Source organism: Dipodomys spectabilis, unplaced genomic scaffold (assembly GCF_019054845.1).
Source record: "Dipodomys spectabilis isolate Male_0828 unplaced genomic scaffold, ASM1905484v1 ptg000147l, whole genome shotgun sequence".
In the NCBI taxonomy this organism is placed as follows: domain Eukaryota; kingdom Metazoa; phylum Chordata; class Mammalia; order Rodentia; family Heteromyidae; genus Dipodomys; species Dipodomys spectabilis.
In genome coordinates, this window is record NW_024870824.1 from 3,442,903 (window position 1) to 3,461,840 (window position 18,938).

Here is an 18,938-nt window from a genome sequence, read left to right on the forward strand (position 1 = left end):
TAGATCAACACTGTTGTCAAAAATATAGGTTATCAGGGATTAGGAAGAAGAAAGAAACATTGCAATTTGAGCATTATTGTTATTTTCAGAAGTGGGATAACTTGGAGAAAGAGCAAATATATTTTTCTAAATAGCAAGTTCCTTTTATTTTTTGTGTATATTTTATTATAAAAATACTGTACAGAGGAGTTATAGTCACATGAGTAAGGTAATGAGTACATTTCCTATCACGCATTATTACCTCCTTCTTTGTTTTTCCCCTACCATCCCTTCCCTCCCGCCTCCACAACTCCTCCCTCCCCGCCCAGAAGTTGTAAAGTTCAGTTTCAACAGGGTCTTGTACATCTCATTGTTACAATGGGTCAACCTGTATCCTTATTTCAGCATTTTGTTATTCCTTTCCCCTCCACAAATTAGAAATATGTATATATACAAAATGCAAGTTCCTTTTAGAATTAGGTAAATTTTAGGTGCCCTGTGCCTACTAAAGCCTGGATAAATCATACACCATTCTTCCTCTATCAGAATCTAGTTTAGTGTTACAAGTGGCTCCAACCTCACAGTGGCTCCTCACAAAGGACAACAGGCTCTTGGTAATGGGCTCTCTTCTCTCTGATCTCTGCTTGCAGCAGAGATCACACCCCTCTGATGTTCTGTCCCTCCACAGGTCCAGAAACCACTAACCTGAGTGACCACAGATGAAAACCTCTAAAGGTGAACTGAACCTCCTTTAAGCTGGTTTTTCAAGTCTTTTTTGTGGTAAAGCTGTCTCATATAGGCCATATGCGATGAATAGTGATGAATAGAACTGTATTGATTAGAGACAGGGAAGAAAGAGCAGTATAGCTCAGTAGTTGATGACATGCTTAGCACGGAGATCCTGTTTTTGACCTCCAGCACTTCACTCCCAAGGAGAAAATACTCTTTTTGTAGGGTAGCTATTCTGGCTCAGACACCTGGTATACCCATAGTCAAGCAGGAAATGATAAATGCAGTTGATAAATTATTTTAAGAATTTTTGTTCCTGCCATCTCCATTTGAAGCCACAGGAATACAGAAGTGGGGGAAGTGACATCACAACATCCTTTTCTGTTAGAAAAAATGGCTTATTGTTATTGTAAGGGTGATGTACAGAGGGTTTACAGTTACATAAGTTAGATAAAGAGTACATTTCTTTTGAATAATGTCACCCCTTCCCTCGCTCTCTCCTAGCTTTTCTCTCCTGTCCTTACCCCCAAGTTGTATAGTTCTTTTCCAACATAGTGTCTAGTGAGTACCACTGCTGCATTTGTTCAACCTTTGTCCCACCAAAGATGGATAAATAAGCAAAAAAGAAATGAAAACAAAAACAGCAACAAAGAGGAAAAACCTTGTTTCCATTTTCTGGAGTTCATTTTGATAACTATTTTATATGCCCAAATGTACATAGTACTGCATGTATATGATCCTCTCTCTCCTAAGAATATCCTCCTTTGGTCTTAATCTGTGAGTAGCATTAGAGACCTGTATAATTTATCATGTCCCTGTGTATTTTTTCTTCTTCTACCATCCAGTGTATTTACTTGTAGATTTATAGGCACATTCTAGTAACCACAAATGAGGGAAACAATGCAATCTATGTTTCTTTGGATCTGGTTTACTTCACTTAATACAATATTTTCCAAGTCTTTCTATTTTCTATGAATGGTACAATATTATTCTTTCTGATGGATAAATAGAATTCCATTGTTTATATAACTCTCCCACACTGTTTGTGGAAATGTAAACTTGTTCTTTTACTCTGGAAAGCGGTATCAAGGTTCCTCAAAGACTAAACATAGAGCCTCCCTATGACCCAGGAACTCCACTCCTGGGTATTTATCCAATAGACCACAAACAAGGCCACACCAAAGCTACCTGCACAACTATGTTCATTGGAGTATTTGTTTACCATAGCCAGGATATGGAACTAACCCAAATGCCCCTCAGTGAGCAAATGAATTAAATATGGTTTGCACAGCAAAAGAAACAATTACCAGAACCAAGAGACGGCATACAGAATGTAAGAAAATCTTTGCCAAATATACAACATTTTAGGATTAGTATCAAAGTTATATGAAGAACTAACCCAGTTAATAAGCTGGCAAACAAATTGAACAGATAATTCTCAGAAGAAAAAATACAAATGGCTAACAAATACATAAAAAAACTGGTCAAAATCCTTCTCCATAAAGGAAATGCATACCAAAATAGCACTGAGACTCTATCTCTTGTGATCCAGAATGGAAATAATCAAGAAAACAAATAACAAATGCTGGGAATGAGGTAGGGAAAAAGGAAAGTAAATTGATGCAACCATGACAAAATTGAGAATGAAGATTTCTCAAAAAAAAAAAAGGAAAGAAAGAAAGAAAAAAATATACTTGCCTCATGATCCCACTAAACCACTCTTGAGACTGTATCTGAAGGAATGTAAATCCATATAGGGTAGAAATACTTTCATCCCCATATTTACTGCAGCTCTGGTCATAGTAGCCAAATTGTAGAATCAAGCAAAGAGCCCAATAAATGGATAAAGAAAATATAGTACATAAACACAAAGGATTATTTATATAGTCATAATAACATCACATAACATCATTTGTAGAAAAGTGGATGGGGTGAGTGAATGAAAATGAATATATCCAAAGTGCTTTATATGCATGTATGTAAATAGAACAAATAAACTTGTTAAAATTGTTTCACTAAGGGATGGGATGAGGAACAGAGACAAAGGGATCTGTGCAATCAGGATACAGGTATATATGGGTTGAAATGTCATGATAAACCCTCCTTGAACAACTAATACATAATAATAGAAAAATGTTTACAAATAATTTAGGAACTAGCATATGACCCATGATCTGTAGATCTGTAGTTAATATAACACTTAAAGGCATGAATTTTCCCCCCATGATGATTTTAAATTGGGGTGTGTGTGTGTGAGAGAGAGAGAGAGATCACACTAGTCATGGGGCTTGAACTTGGACACTGGGCACTGTCCTTGAGCTCTTTGTTCAATGGTAAAGCTGTAGGACTTAAGCCACAGCCCAACTTCTGGCTTTTTTTGTCATTATTGGAAGTAAGAGTCTACTGCATTTTTTTGCCTGGGTTGGTTTTGAACTACAATCCTCAGATCTCAGCCTCCTGAGTAAAACCACTGATGCCCAGCTGGTCCTGATTTTTTTCAACAGGTTTTTCATCTATAAAGCAGTTTTCATTATTGTGTATAGTTCAGTTTTCTTTGATGTGTGTTTCACACCTGCAGTAATTTTACCATCACTAGTTTTCATAAAGTTGTGATTTGAAATAAATAACTTTTGCCTGTCCAAACTTGTCTATATTTTTTTTCAAAATTTTTAGACTTTGGAAAAGTGACAAGTGAATTTGGGAAATCAGGAACATGCAATTGCCAGATCTGATAAGGTCAAAAGGCAATAGTTGATGCATAACTTCTGCTTCCCAATTTTGGTGCAAAAACAAAGAAACATGTTTTAGCCAACCCTAACTTTAAAGAAGTCATAGGAAATGCTGTACTCATTTCAACTTAAAGGAAATATTTTTAAAAATTATTTTTATTGTTCTTGTAAAGATGATATACAGAAGGGTTATAGTTATATAAGGCAAGTAAAGAGTACATTTCTTTTCAGACAATGTCACCTCCTCCCTTGCACTAGACAAGAAATGTACTCACTACCTAATATATGTAACTGTAACTCCCCTATATCACATTGACAATAAAATTAAATTTAAAAAATGTCTTAACACTTTAAAAAAAACTGGGAGATTGAGTTCCGGGAAGATGGCAGAGGAGAAGCTGGAGGCTAAACAAGCTCTCGCATAGAAAGCAGTGTAAGTGCTCCAGTGAACAGTCCTAGGCCAGAGAATCACACCAAATGTGCCATCACAGTACAGAGAGTTTGGCCAGAGAGGGAAAATCCAGGCAAGGAGCACTTTCCAGCAGCCGGAGCAACGGCAGCAGCAGTGGTGGCCATAGCCACCATACCTGCAACACAGAGTCTGGGATAAAGGCTCCAGATGCAGCGAGCCAGCAGATTCTACTTAACACCAGCAAGAACTGACAAGGAGCAGATATCTTCACCCTGCAGATCATAGACCAGAGACAACCCAGGAATCAAGACTCCAGCAGCATCCTCACTCCTTCTCAGGGAGCAGAGGAGGGAAGACCACCCATTCCCCACCCCACTACCGATCTGGCCCGCTGAGCAGCTAGCTCTAATTCAGGCCTTGGAAGAAAACAAAAGTCATTTACCAGGTCACAAGAACTTGCCCAGACCTGCCAGGCTAAACTCCACCCAGGAAAAAGTCACCCACCCCAGGCGGAGGAAAATCTACCCCAGGAGTGGCTTTCTTCACTGGGTAGACAGAGCCAGAGGCTGCCCCTCCCTACAGCAGCCTAGACAATCAATTGAAATTCAGTAAAGGAGCCAGGCTGGGCTCTGTGAGTTTCTCAGAAGCTAGCTCCTTAGGGAAAAGCTGTTGTTTGCTGAAAGGCCTCAACTCTACCCAGAATCTAGCCTCATCACAGCATCTCCAAACTAGAGGAAACAGCCATCTCCCTCTTTTGTGATACTCAAAGCAGATCTCTCTCCCATTGAACTAGCCTGAGAGGAGGATCACAAAATCCTGCGTAAAGCAGAGCATTTTTCTGCTTGCCCAAACAAACTGACTTAAGAAACCAACCAAGCCACAGGAAAATCAAACACCACAAGCAGACCAGAGACTCCAACAAGAGACTGGTTACGGACACAAGGGAGATACAGGATCTTCCTATCCCCACCCCCAAAAATCAAAGAACTCTTTTTTTGTACCTTTTATAAAAAAAATTTTTTTTAAACTTTTTTTAATTTTTAATTTATAACTTTAAAAAAATTGTTTTCTATTAACCTTTTTTTCTTCATCTTATAATTTTTATTTTAGGGGTATATGTGTGTGTGCTTTTTTCTCGTTTTTTTCTTCTTTTTTGAAATTTTTTTTGCTTAGCTCTAATGACCTTTTGATTCTTTTTTTTTCTTTCCTTCTCATTCTTTTCACTTTTTCTTCTCTTTCATTCTTCTTTGCATGACTTAATTGCTGTTCTGCTCATCCTCAGATATACCCATAGTCGATTATTAGACCTTATCCCCCATTGTGTACACATTTAAACCAGAAATTTATTACTCAATTCAAAACCTTTTAAACTTAAATTCCTTAACAACAGTACTACCACTTTATACCTATATAATATTTTAAGCACTTTTATTTTTAAGTTTTACATGTCTCATTTCTATCAATCCCCTTCTCTTATCCTTTCCAGTTACTTCTCTGAAAATTACGTTTTTATTTGCATAATTTTTAAGTATTTCACGTTTTAATTTTTGTTTTTCTATTTTTTCTTGTCTCTTTTTTCTTTCTTCTTTGGTTTCCTCTCTTTCTACTATCATTTTATTCAACCTATTTACCACTTTGAGATTAGGACTTAGTTAAGTTAACTCTCCTCTGCCTTTCCACATCCCTCTATTACTATTTTTACCCACATCTCTCCTAAACCTAATAATTTCTGGGTTTCCAAATGCTTCTTCCAAATGGTTGGTAGCCCATTAATACATAGTTGTTTGATATTGAATAGATACATTTGTTGAACTAGATTGTATCTGCAGACTTTTCACTGTGCAACTAGACTTTGGTTGATGCTTGCCTTAAGATAGTGTTCTAGCACAAAACTGGTGTTACTTTCATCCCAAATAGGCAGAGCAAGCCGGAAAAACACAAGAAAAATGGCAAGTCAGGGTATCTCAATACCCACTCATGATAATCAGGGGACAAAACAGATAATGAATAATCCAGAGGAGAGTTCCCAAAAAGCTCTACAAACACTAGTGGTAAACATTGTAAATCAAAAGATTGAAAACCTGCAAAGGACTCTGTATGAGTGTGATAGGGAGAGAGAGGAGGCAAACCAAAGGTCAATACAGGAATATCATGAGCGTGAGGAAGCTACTCAAAGATTGATACAGGAATTGTGTGAGCAGATTGAGAACACTCAAAGAGAAATAAAGGAATAGCTTGAGCAGGCTGAGATCAGTCAAAGAGATAGACAGGAATTGCGGGACCTGTCCAAGAATAGACAAAGAGAAAGTCAGGAATGGCATGAGCAGTCTGAGAACACTCAAAGAGAACTATAGGAATTGTGTGAACATGAGGAAACTAATAAAAGAGTAATACAGGAATTGAGAGAGCAGGATGAGAATACACAAATCACTAAAGGCATTCATGGAATCCATAAACAGAGAGCTGAAAGAAATCAGGGAGACCACAAACAGAATGCTGAATGGAACCCAAAAGAAGGAATGGGAGTCCAAGGAAACCATAACCAATCAACTAAGTGATTTGAGAATAAACATGAAACACCAAATTAAGGAAATAAAGAAGTTCATACAAGACCTAAAACAAAGCTCCAACAAAGAATTTGAAGCCATCAAAGCCGACCAACTAGAAGGAAAAGAAATAAAAAACAAAGTCAAAAGTCTTGATAGTAGGTTAGACCATGCATAAGATCGAATCTTGGGGATTGAAGACTGCCTAAATATTATAGAGAAAGAACATACAACTATACAGGATGAATCAAAGAAATATGATAGATCTATTCAACACTTGGAAGACACCATCAGAAGCCCTAATCTAAGGATAATGGGTGTAGAGGAGCACCTAGAGACAGAAGTTAATGGTCTAGGAAATTTGTTTAACAGGATCCTAGCAGAGAACTTCCCAAACATGCAAAAAGATAGGCCTATTCAGATACAAGAAGCGTTTAGAACTCCAAATAGACCAGACAAGAACAGGAAATCACACCGTCACATTATAATCCTCACAGGATCAATTCAGACCAAGAAAAAGATCCTTAAAACTGTCAAGGAGAAAAGATCAATCACCTATAAAGGGAAGCCAATTAGAATCACCCCAGATTTCTCAGCAGAGACAATCAAAGCAAGAAGAGCCTGGAATGATATATGCCATGCCCTAAAGACAAACAACTATCAACCAAGAATACTGTACCCAGCCAAACTCTCCTTCATAACTGAAGGCCAAATAAAAACCCTTCCATAGCAAAGAAAAATTGAAACAATATATCTCCACCAAACCAGCCCTACAAAAGATTCTTAAAGATGTCCTACACATAGAAAACCAACAAGACCACAATAAAGGCCAAGAACCTGCACTCAAACTGAGAATCTAAAAAACCATAGGAAGAACCCAGTTGCTGCAGCCCCCAAGAAGGTGGACAAAATGGCAAGAACTCCCAAATACTTCTCAGTCCTATTTCTCAACATTAACGGACTTAACTCTCCAATTAAGCGACATAGACTGTCTAGTTGGATTAAAAAGCAAGATCCTGCTACCTGCTGCCTTCAGGAATCACATCTTGCCCATAAAAAAAAAAAATTTCAATGTGAAAGGCTGGAACAAAATCTACCAAGCAAACGGCCCCCAATAACAGGACCCCTAATATCAGATAAAATAGATTTCAAATTAAAGTTAGTGAGAAGAGATAAAGAAGGTCGCTATATACTAATTAAGGGATCTTTCCTTCAGGAGGATATTACAATTCTAAATATCTATTCACCAAACAACAGAGCACCCAAATTTATCCAAGAAACACTACTTTCCCTCAAATTCCACATAGATCCAAAGACATTAATTGTTGGGGACTTTAACACACCACTCTTCCCATTATATAGATCAGCTTGGCAAAAACTCAACAGAGAAACCTCAGATCTAAACAACTGCATAGATCAACTAGATTTAACAGACATCTACCCAACATTTCACCCAATAGCATCAGAATACACGTTTTTCTCAGCAGCACATGGAACATTTTCTAAAATAGACCACATTTTAGGCCACAAAGCACACTTGTCCAAATTCAGAAATATTGAAATTATACCTTGCATTATCTCAGAACACAAGAGAATAAAATTAGAACTCAACACCAAAAGCCACCAAAGGAAGTCCTGTAACACATGGAGGCTGAACAACACACTGCTGAAACACAAGTAGGTCATGGAAGAGATTAGAAAGGAAATTCAAATGTTCATGGTATTCAACAAAATGAACACACAAACTATCAGCTCCTCTGACACACAAAAGGCAGTATTCAGGGGCAAGTTTGTAGCTCTGAGTTCCTACATCAACAAATTAGAGAGATCTCAAAGAACAATTTTTTTAATTGTGAAAATACTATACAGAGGGTTTATAATTACATGGGCAAGATAACGAACACATTTCTTATCAAGCATTGTAGCCTCCTCTTTTGTTTCCCCTTCCCATCCCTTCCCATCCTTCCCCCACACCCCCCATCAAACAACAATTTAATGAGACATCTGAGCCTCCTTGAAAAAGAGCAGCAAGATAAACCCCAATCCAGTAGATGGAAAGAAATAATTAAAATTAAATCAGAATTAAATGAATTAGAAGCCAAAAAAACCATAGAAAGAATCAACAAAACAAAGAGTTGGTTCTTTGAAAAAATTAACAAAATTGACAGACCCTTAGCAAATCTTATCAGAAAATGAAGAGAACATACCCAAATAAATTAACTCAGAGATGAGAATGGAAACATCACCACAGAAACAACCAAGATTCAGAACATTATAAGGGAATACTTCTCACACTTTTTCTCTAGTAAGTTTGTGAACTTGGCAGAAATGGACCTTCTCCTAGCAAATACTGACATGCTGAAATTAAACCAAAATGAGTTAAAGCATCTTAACAGGTCTATATCAAGCATTGAAATAGAAACAGCAATAAGAGACCTCCAATCTAAGAAAAGCCCAGGACCAGATGGTTTTACAGTGGAATTCTACAAGGCATTCAAAGCAGAGCTCAAACCAATACTCCTCCAACTCTTCAATGAAATTGAAGAGAAAGTTCACTACCGAACTCATTCTATGAAGCCATCATAACCCTCATCTCAAAACCAGGCAGGACTCATCAAAGAAAGAGAAGTATAGACCCATTTCTTTGATGAACATTGATGCAAAACTTCTCAATAAAATTTTTGTCAATCGATTTCAATAGTTCATCAATCCAAAAAATCATACACCACGATCAAACAGGATTCATTTCAGGGATGCAAAGCTGGTTCAATATACGCAAATCAATTAATATTATTCATCACATCAACAGGAGCAAGGATAAGAACCACATGATTATCTCAATAGATGCAGAAAAAGCATTTGGCAAGATCCAACACCCCTTTATGATGAAGGTTCTAGAAAAATTAGGAATCCATGGAACATTCCTCAATACAATAAAGGCTGTATATGACAAACCTACAGCCAGCATTATACTTGTGAAAAACTAAAGCCATTTTCTCAACTCAGGAATGAGATAAGGCTGTCCACTCTCTCTACTTCTCTTCAATCTGGTATTAGAATGCCTAGGTACACAATAAGACAAGATGCAAACATAAAGGGGATCCAAATAGGGAAAGAAGAAGTAAAACTCTCCCTCTTTGCAGATGACAGATCTTGTATTTAAAGAATCCCACAGACTCCACTCCCAAATCACTCAAGCTGATTCAAAACTTTGACAAAGTAGCAGGGTATAAAATTAACCCTCAAAAATCAATGGCTTTTCTGTATGCCAACAATGAGAAAAGTGTGGCTGAATTTAGGAAAGCAACTCCATTTGTAATAGCCCCACAAAAAATAAAATACCTAGGAATTAACTTAACCAAAGAAGTGAAGGACCTCTATGATGAAAATTTTAAAAACTTGAAAAAGGAAATCAAAACAGAACTTAGAAAGTGACAAAAAACTCCCATGCTCCTGGATTGGAAAGATCAACATCGTGAAAATGGCAATACTTCCCAAGGCTGTCTACAAATTCAATGCGATATTCAATATTCCAACCTCATTCTTTATGGAAATAGAAGAGGCAATCCAAAAATTCATATGGAACAATAAAAGACCCTGAATAACAAAAACGATCCTCAACAGAAAGAATACTGCTGGAGGAATATCAATACCAAATTTCAATTATTATATTTGTACACAGGGAAAATTATTTATTTCTATTTTCCAAAAAACTTTTAGGATAAAAATAAGGCCATTATGATGGAGGCATAGAATTCCGTTGTGTATATATGCCACATTTTCTTGATCCATTCATCTACTGAGGGGCATCTGGGTTGGTTCCATATCTTAGCTATGGTAAATAAGGCTGCAATAAACATAGTTGTGCTCGTAGCTTTAGTGGGATCTTGTTTGTGATCATTTGGGTAAATGCCCAAAAGTGGGATTGCTGGGTCATAGGGGAGCTCTATGTGGAGTCTTTTGAGAAACCTCCATACTACTTTCTAAAGTGGTTGAACAAGTTTACATTCTCACCAACAATGCAGTAAGGTTCCCTTCTGTCCACATCCCCTCCAGCATCTGTTGTTATTAGAGTTCTTGATTATAGCCATTCTAAATGGGGTGAGGTGGTATCTCAATGTTGTTTTGATTTTCATTTCTTTTATGGCTAGAGAGGTCGAGCATTTCTTCATGTGTCTATTGGCTATCCTTCTCTCCTCTTCAGAGAAGTTTCTCTTTAAGTCTTCAGTCCATTTATTTATTGGGCAATTGTTTCTTTGAAGATTTGTTGTTGGGGGATTTAATTTTTTGAGTTCCAAATATTAGATATGAGACCTTTGTCTGTTGTTGGCTAGTGAAGATCTTCTACCAATCTGTGGGCTTTCTATTGATCTTGCTAGCTATGTCCTTTGCCATGCAGAAGCTCTTCAATTTCATGCAAGCCCATTTGTCCAACCTTTCTTTGATTTGTTGTGTTTCTGGGTCTCTATTAAGAAAATTTCGGCCTGTTCCAAGGAGACCTAGGGTTTCTCCTATTCTATCCTGTAATGTTTTCAGAGTGATGACATTGCTCCATTTGTTAGGGAATGAAAAGACTTGGAAAAAATATATTAAGTGAAGTAAGCCAGGCCCAAAGAAACAGGTCCCATGGTTTCCCTTATTTGCAATAACTAGTATATATCTGAGTCAAGCAGAAAAGGTCAGATAAGTTGATGTTAGGGGAATGAACCCCAGATAAGTATTCAAATGTTTTTTTTCCTTTCATGAATTTGTTTCTAGTATATTTTTATAAGATGATTTCTATGTTGCTTTGTATGTCCCTCCCCCACAGTATAACCCCTGCTTTCACTCTATTTGATGTTGGTATAATTTGCGGAGGGTTAGGGGAAAAAAAATCGTTTAACTAGGGATACAGGTGGCCCATTGCAACAATGAGATGTACAAGTCGTTATGTCGAAAAATGAACTTAACTTTCTTGGGGGGTGGGGTGAGGATCGGATGGGGGGAGGGGAGGAGTATGGGAAGGGATGGGAAGGGGAAACAAAGAGGAGGCAACAATGCTTGATAAAAAATGTACTCGTTATCTTGCCCATGTAATTGTAACTCCTCTGTACGGTATTCTCACAATTAAAAAAAAAAAAACGCCTTTAGTATTTGTGAAATAGTTCTTTCAGTATGCTTTGATATTCAATTAATAGGAAAATATATTCCCTTTTAAAATAGCAATTTAGGAGAAAACATATGTGTATATGTATATTCTATAACTACTCGATTTATCAGTAAAATTTATCATCTAAGTATTCTCACTAAATACTAACAAAAATAAGAAGAAAAAATATAAAAGATATCACAGGGGTTTAAAATAGAGATAAACAACAACAACAAAAGTCCATCAATTCTAAAATGTAATGAAGAAAACCTGTGGTAATCAATGAACAATGGGAGAAAAGCAATAAGCAATGTTTTTTGTTTTTTGTTTTAATATTTTACTGAGCCTGGGTGCCAGTGGCTCACGCCTATAATCCTAGCTATTCAGGAGGCTCAGATCTGAGGATCGTGGTTCAAAGCCATCCCGGGCAAAAAACTCTCTGTACTCTTATCTAGAAAACTGGAAGTGGTGCTGTGGCTCAAGAGATAGAGTGCTCACTTTGAGCTAAAGAGCTGAGGGACAGCATTCAGGCCAGAGTTCAAGCCCCACGACCAACAAAAAAAAAAGTATTGTAAAGGTGATTACAGACAGGTTACAATTATATAGATAAAGACATGTGTATATTTCTTTTGGAACAGTGTTATCCTCTCCCTAATTTTCACTCATCCTTTAACTCCCTGCCCCGACAAGTTGTAAAGTTCATTTCTAACATAGTGTCTGGTGAATATCATTGTTGAATTAGTTCACCATTTCTCCCACTGTTTCTATGATTCCATTTCCCTTCCTCAAATCAGATAAACTTACATATAGGACAAAGGGTACAGAAATCAAAAACAGTTAAAAAGAGTATAAAACAAATGAAGAAAAAAATCAAAGGAAGAAAAAAAATAACAGCAAACAGTACACAAAAAAAGAAAAAAAACTTTTATTTCCATTTCTTGGAGTTCTTTACAATAAACATTATTTTATATAGTCATATGCACATAGCTATTGAGCTACTGTGATCCTCTGTTAAGAATAACCTAGACATATTCTAGTTATTACAAATGAGGGAAACTGCAATCTTTGAATCTGGCTTGCTTCACTTACTATAATTTTTCTAAGTCTTTCTATTTTCTTACAAATGGGGCAATGTCATTCTTTCTGATGGAAGCATAAAATTACATTGTGTATATATACAACATTTTCTTGATCCATTCATCTACTGAAGGGCATCTGGGTTGATTTACTATCTTAGCAATAGTAAATAATACTGCAATGAACAAAATTGTGCTGTAGCTTTAGTGTGGCTTTGTTTGTGGTCTTTGGGGAGAAATTCCCAAGAGTGGGATTGCTGGGTCATAGGGCAGCTAGATGTTTAGTCTTTTCAGGAACCTCCATACTGCTTTCCAGAGTGGCTGAATAAGTTTACATTCCCACCAACAGTGCAGTAGTGTTCCCTTTTGGCCACATCCCCACCAGCATCTATTATTATTAGTTTTCTTGATAATGTCCATTCTAATCAGGGTGAGGTAGAATCTCAATATTTTGCTTTGGATTTTTTATGGCCAGAGATGTTCAACATTTCTTCATGTGTCTTCTGGTCATTCTTACTTCTTCAAAGAAGTCTCTTTTTAAGTCTTTAGCCCACTTATCAATGGGGTGGTTGTTTCTTTAAGGATTTGTTTTGGGGGGTTTAATTTTTTTGAACTCTAAGTATTTAATTTTTAATATGAAGCCCTTATCTGTTACATAGCTTGTAAAGATCACCTCCCATTCTGGGGGCTTTCTATTTATCTTACTAGCTATGTACTTTGCCATGCAGAAACTCTTCACTTTAATGCAATCCTATTTATCCAGCCATTCTTTCATTAGTTGTGATTTTGAGTCTTTATTTAGGAAGTTTCATCCTATGCTAAGGAGCCCTAGTGTTTCCCCTATCCTTTCTTGTAATATTTTCTTTGTATGTGATCTTACATTGAAGTCTTTCATCATTAGGAATTGATTCTGGTGCAAGGTGATATATACAGATCCAAGTTCAGTTTTCTAAATGTGTATGGTCAATTCTGCCAGCATCATTTGCAACAAGCAACTTAACATTTGTGGATCATGGATAATAGCACAAAGATCTCTGAAAATTACCTTCACATTTGGAGAATGAATATCTTGGAAGGGGGAAATCTGTAAGTGTGTTGTTAAGTACCATGGGATTCTAAATAAGAGAAATGAGAAATACACATAGATCTGCTGTCTTTGCAAAGGGTGAACTTTCAATGTGAGAAAATGAGGAACAAATATGGGTCAATAATATTTTTATGTTTTGGTAAATTATTGAATAACTGTTTTATGAGAAACTTATACATATCAGAACTCATTACATGCCAGAACTCATAGAGAACTTTGAGAAAAGACACATACACGTGAGGTAATAGTGTTTGTGAAAGTACTTACAAGGAAATCAAGCATGGTGACTTACCTCAGTCTAGATTCCCTTCCACATTATGTTTAGACATAATGAATGAATCCATTGAGAAAGAATGTGGGGGTGCCAGAGGTTCACACTTATAAATCCTAACTTTGCAACTCAGGATGCTGAGATCTGAGGATTGCTATTCAAAGCCAGTCCAGGCAGGAAAGTCTGTAGACTCTCATCTCCAAGTAACCATCACAAAGCTGGAAGTAGAGCGGTTGTTCAAGTGTTAGACAGCTAGCTCTGAGCAAAAAAAGCTCAGGGGGAGCATCCAGGTCCTGTGTTCAAGCCCCAGAAACAACACACACTGCACACGCACATGCACACACACACACACACACACACACACACAAATAGAACAAGTGTCATTTGAACATGAGTTCTAGTAAGAAGGGAATCCGTAGGGAAAAGAAGGTATTTGTAAAAAAAAAATTATAAATATAAACTGGATTAAAATACAAATGTTCAAATATTTATATTTCCCTGAAAATCGACATCAATTTGATAATACTATTTAAATAAGAACTCTAAAAGGCATTATGAAGGCAAAGTAAATTCAGCAAAGAACCTAAGTGAAGCTGTCAGAAATAAAAGAAGTATGCAGTAGTACTCCTATATGTAGGCCAATGTAAAAAAATAGATTACTGCACATCAACAACTAAATAGTAAGATATTTACTCCATGCTTATTATACTACTAAAAGTATCCAATCCAGGAAAAATACAGCAATTCTTCTACAGTAAAAATTCTGGAAATATCAAAATATGTAAAAGAAGATATAAACATATGGAAATATATTTATAAATGAGAAAACTCCATATTGTAGGGATATAAATATTTTCCAAAGTTTGCTCCATATTTTTAATCAGACCTTAATTTTGGTAAAATGTAAGATGATTTTAAATTTGAAAGGGGAAGAGTTAAGAATTATGAAAAGACAGGGCTGGGAAGGTAGCTCAGTGGTAGAGCGCTTGCCTTGCATGCCTGAGGCCCTGGGTTCGATTCCTCAGCACCACATAAGTAAAAAGAAAAAAGCCAGAAGTGGCGCTGTGGCTCAAGTGGTAGAGCGCTAGCCTTGAGCTGAAGAGCTGAGGGACAGTGCCCAGGCCCAGAGTTCAGGCCCCACAACTGGACCCCCCGCCCAAAAAAAGAATTATGAAAAGACAGAAAGAACAATAGAAAACAGAAAAATGGTATTCAAAATCAATTTCTATTATTATAAACTTAAGCAATGAATATTGCTCTAAGTAAACACTCCAGGGAAGACAGCTGACAAGAAGACCTGAATGTAGAAATCTGGTAAATAGCACAGTTTTACAGGTAAATGTGATATAAGGCAAAATACTCTATTTGGAAAAGAAATAAATTTCCATTACACTATCCACAGAAATAGATTCTATTAGGTTACAATGATAAAATGTTCAGGCCAATATAAGGAAATAAAAGAGATTATTTTTAAGATTTGCAATAGAGATTAAAAAAAATATGACTGATAAAGGCCCAACTCACAAAAAGATCAACATGTTGGGCTGTAATAAAATTTGAAATTTCTATTTGAGGGAAAAATGTCATAAACAATATTTGAAGGCAAATCCTTGATGAAAACACAATGTTTATAAATATGTAAGTATCAATATGTAACTATCAAATGATTACAATATAAAATCAAAGCTATGCATGGTAGTACATGCCTGTAATACTGGCTATTAGGCAACTGCAGCATGAGAATCACTGTAAATTTGAGTGTATCCTGGGCTCCCTAGCAAGATACTATCTCAAAAAATTTTTTTGAAAGTTGAAAAATAATACAAAGCAAATAATCTAAAGAAAATATTCCTGGAAGGTAAACAGATAATTTATTATTAAAACAAAGCAAAATGGCTGATGATTTTTAAGTGCTCAATCAAGTTCAGTCATAGAAATCACAAACACATTGAACTTCTGTTACACATCAACAACAACTGAAAACATTATCTGATACCAAAGATATGAAACAACAGAAGCTCATATTCTGAAAATGCATATTCCCCATTGATGTAAGTAACCTGGAGGATTATCCATTTACAGTTACTGAATTGTGCACACTCTATTACCCAGCAAATCCTCATCTGTGTACCCATACCTAGAGAAATTCTCTCAAAGAAAATATTTTACTAAGATATTCATAACAAAAGAAGGATACTCTTAAGAGAGGAACACAAAGGCAAAATGTCTATGTTCATCTAATCACACAAGATGATATTTATCAAAATGAACTCCAGGAAAGGGGAGCAAGAGGTTTTCTTTTATTTGCTATTTTTGTTTTTCTTTTATTTTTTTTTTGTTTGTTCATTTATCTGTCTTTGGGAGTATAAAGGGAGGCACAGAAATGAAGAGACAAAGAGTAATTAATCGTGTCTAGGTGCAATTATTTGTCTTTTGCAATACATTGGGTTTACTTGTAGATTTATACACACATTCTAATTATTACAAATAATTAGACATGCAGCCCATGTTTCTTTGCGCCTGGCTCACTTCACTTACTATAATTTTTTCCAAGTCTTTCCATTTCCTTACAAATGGGGCAATGTCATTTTTTTCTGATGAAAACATAGAATTCCACTGTGTATATAAAGCACATTTTCTTGGTCCATTTGTCCACTGTGGGGTATCTGGGTTGATTCCATATCTTAGTTATGGCAAACAATGCTGCAATGAATATAGTCGTGCTGGTGGATTTAGTGTAGCCTGATTTGTGGTCAGTTAGATAGATGCCCAGGAGTGAGATTGTGATTCCTTTCCTACCTTACTTGAACTGACCCAAAACTTTGGCAAAATAGCAAGACATAAAATTAACCCACAAAAATCAGTGGCTTTTCTTTTTTTTATTTTTAAACGCCTCAGTAAATTCTTTTTTTTTAAAATTTATTGTAAATGTGATGAACAGGGGGGTTACAGTTACAAAAGTAAGGTAATGAGTACATTTCTTTTTAAACACAGTTACCCGCTCCCTCATTTTCTCCCACTTACCACTCCCCACTCCCTTCCTTCCCCAAGTTGTAATGTTAATTTCCAACATAGTTTCTACCGAGGATCATTGTTGCATTAGTTCACCCTTTGTCCTGCTGTTTCTGTGATTCCCTTTCCCTTCCACACATCAGGTAAGCTTATATACAGAAAATTAAAACAGAAAGAAAAAAATAAACCTGCATACAAGACATTAAAAAAAAACAAAAACTTCTTGGTTCCAGGGAGCCGCGTGAGACCCACAGCCCCGCTGCTTTACCATCGCAAGATAATCTTCTCTGGTCCCCGGGGCAAGCAGGATTGGAGACAGAGGAGTCCACAAATAATAGATGATACAAAAGCATCACTTGATGTTAAAGAGTTCCCTGATTCTGAGGTACTTCAGACCCGAGTGCTAACCCTGAAAGAATGGCAAAACAAGTGGCTGACGTGACACTGCGTTTCATCAAGAGAAAGGAAATCAACTCTTAAAGAAGTATCTGGAGACTTTTCTTAATGGCCAGAGTGGACTGAGGATATTTTTTCTTCTTTGTGGAAAAGCAGTTGAAATGAAATGTTTTGCAGACCAAGGCCATAGTGTCATTGGTGTGGAAATCAGTGAACTTGGGATACGGGAATTTCTTAAGGAGCAAAAACCTTTCTTACTCAGAAGAACAATTTAATGAAATATCTGGTGCCAAGGTATTTAAGAGTTCTTCGGGAAACATTTCACCGCACTGTTGCAGCATTTTTTACCTTCCCAGGGCAAATATTGGCCAATTTGACAGGATTTGCTATAGAGGAGCATTAGTCGCCATCAATCCAGATGATCGCAAACGTTATACAGATATAATACTGTCTCTCTCAAGAAAAAGGTTCTACTACCTCCTGGCTGTTTTGTCTTATGATCCAACAAAACATGCAGGTCCACCGTTATATGTTACAGGTGCTGAAATTAGAAAGCTGTTTGGGACAAAATGCAATATTAGTTGCCTTGAGAAAGTTGATGCTTTTGAAGAATGTCATAAACACTGGGGAATTGACTAAATTTTTGAAAAAATTACATCTGCTTACAGAGAAGTAAAGAGGATATGATTTTCTTTGGGCATTTAAAAATGATGGTAAGGCTTGATAATATAATAAATCTTTAATTTTTTCTGATAAATCATAGATTTTTTTTCTCAAAAACACACAAAACTTCTTATAGCTTATTTAGAGAAAAGCATTTAATTGGAGCGAGACATACATGTATGTCTTATAGATTACAAGACATTTTCATAAAAGACATTTCTTCTGTAATTAGAAAAGGAAAAAATATAATGTAACAAAATATATCATAGACATTGAAAAACTGACAGGTTTTATAAAATTTTAGAACACTGAAATAACACTTCAATAGGATTTAAAATAGTCCACAAAATTATGTAAACTATTAACTATTATTATGTAAACTATTAACTATTATTATAAACCCTAATCTTATACTCAGATCCTGGCACCTCTTTTCAACATGTTTTTATCATGTATGGTTTTAAATATAATTGAGTCATGAAATAGATTAAAATTTTTAATTAAATAAATCAACCCATATAAAATAAGATACTTTTCTCATATTATAAGAATAAAATTTTTAAATTTCTTGGTTCCAATTCTTGGAATTCATTTTGATATGATTCATTATATATGGTCTTATGCACTTAGCAATTAGGCTATTGTGATCCCCTGCTAAGAATATTATAGACATATTTTGTACACAACAATGAGAAGAGTGAGGCTGAAAGCAGGAAAGCAGCTCCTTTGAAATAACCTCAAAAAATTTTTAAAAAAAACTAGGAATTAACCAAAGATATGAAGGATCTCTATGACAAAAACTTTAAAAACCTGAAAAAAGAAATTAAAGCAGATTTAAGAAAGTGGAAAAAAAACTCCCACGCTCCTGTATTAGAAAGATTAACATTGTGAAAATAGCAAAACTGCCCCA

General features: G+C 36.0%; 1 pseudogene; it reads left to right on the forward strand.

The window, feature by feature from the left end:
* Window positions 1–18,008, forward strand: part of LOC122118020 — a 74,068-nt pseudogene extending 56,060 nt beyond the window's left edge.
* Window positions 18,009–18,938: the final 930 nt, after the last annotated feature.